The sequence below is a fragment of the Balaenoptera musculus genome, chromosome 6 (assembly GCF_009873245.2).
Source record: "Balaenoptera musculus isolate JJ_BM4_2016_0621 chromosome 6, mBalMus1.pri.v3, whole genome shotgun sequence".
Lineage (NCBI taxonomy): Eukaryota > Metazoa > Chordata > Mammalia > Artiodactyla > Balaenopteridae > Balaenoptera > Balaenoptera musculus.
In genome coordinates this window covers 6,365,743-6,367,431 of record NC_045790.1, presented here as the reverse complement: position 1 = coordinate 6,367,431, position 1,689 = coordinate 6,365,743, and the positions used below count along the sequence as shown (strand labels likewise).

The window sequence follows — 1,689 nt, the reverse complement described above, 5'->3', positions numbered from 1 at the left end:
TTTAGTTCTCATGTTTCTTTAACCTCCTTTGACCTGGAACATTTCCACAGCTTTTCTTTATCTTTTAACAACATTGACATTTTTGAAGTATAATCCCCCATTTAAAAAACAGAGCAGTCTTCGTTTTTTATTTGTCTACTGTTTCTTCATTATTCGATTGAAGTTATACAGTCTCAGCTGAAATATCACATAGAGGAAGCTATATCCTTCTCAAGACATCGTGCCCATCTGCCTCTCATTGGTGGCGTTAACTTTGATGATCCTATCAGGGTGTCGTCTCATCTCTCCATTGTATAGCTATTACTTTTTTTTTTTTTTTGAAATGGACAGTTATTTAATTAGGTTCTTTGTAAGACGTTTAGAACACTACTTTGTGAGGATAAATTCCGTTTGTGAGAGCAAACACAGAGCCGAGGTAGCCCTGGAGCTGAGGAACAGCTTTGATTCTTCGCAGAATTTGTGAGTGCACAGCTTTCTGATGAACCTTGCGCTGCTCTGTAATCTCGTATTTCTCTCTCTCTGTGTCGAAGATCTCACCTGCCTGGTGCCTGGGCTTACGCAGCTTCTTCTCCTTGAAGTAAGCATCAGTGAGATGTTCTGGGATTTTTCACACCACTGATATCAATTTTGGTGCAAGTGGCAATGACAAATTTCTGGTGTGTTCTCCGCAGAGGAACTTGACTGAGGGACAGAGGCCCAGTCACAAGTAGCAAGCCACTGCTCAGCTGCTTCAGGAAAATGACCTTCTTGCCTCTGTGGCGCCCAGTGAGGATAATCAGAATGGTCCCAGGAGTGATGCTAGCACACAGTTTTCTCACATGCTTCCTGAAGGGTTTTTTGCTGCGACTCAACAGCTTTCGAGGCACATCTTCAGTAGGATAATACCCAGGCATTTTGCGAAGTTTAACCATCCGGGTACCACCATTCTTGTCACCACCAACTGGTTTTGTGACAGTAGCAAGAACCTTCACCTTCTTCTTCTTTTCCACCTTGGATTTAGCTGCTGAATACTTCCTCTTGGACAAGGCCGTTCTGGAATACATAGCCGATTGGGAATATCTGCCAATTCCTCTGACCAGGACAGGGTTTGGGCAGCAGTGGGGCTTCCCCTGCTTTACCTTTTGAACCTTGCCACCAGCATCAGCCTTCTTGGCTTCAGGTTTTTTCTCCTTAGTATCTGGCTTCTCAGCCTTTTCACCCGCCATCTACCAATACATATATTTTTTAAAAGGCATTTCACCAATTATCTCATAGCTATACATCGATAGGCCTCCCAGACTACAGGTTCTCATCTTCCTTCTCCATCCTTTTCATCCCTGCCACTATAAGATATAGGCCTTCCTCCAAATCGCCACACATCTGCGGCAACGTTCATAAATGGTTCACTTTTGGGTTGTCTCCCCAATACAGTATAACCTTCTTGACGACTTGAATATATCTCACAACTATTATTTGTTTGCTACATATATTTAGTGGTCACAAGTCCCTATTCCATTATTTCTGTTTTGCGAACTAGAAATCCTACACTTAGCTTTAACAATCTCCACAGCCAGGAAGCAGCGAGGCTGGAACTTGAAACCATTTGCCTTCAGGACTTTTGCTCTTATCAGACTGTCTCATTCAAGAAATTCGGTTTAGGAGGGGAAGACACACACACACACACACACACACACGGAGACGAGCCCGGCG

General features: G+C 43.5%; 1 pseudogene; it reads right to left on the bottom strand.

The window, feature by feature from the left end:
• Positions 1-358: 358 nt before the first annotated feature.
• On the bottom strand, positions 359-1,205 carry LOC118897293 (annotated as a pseudogene).
• Between the last annotated feature and the right edge of the window lie 484 nt (positions 1,206-1,689).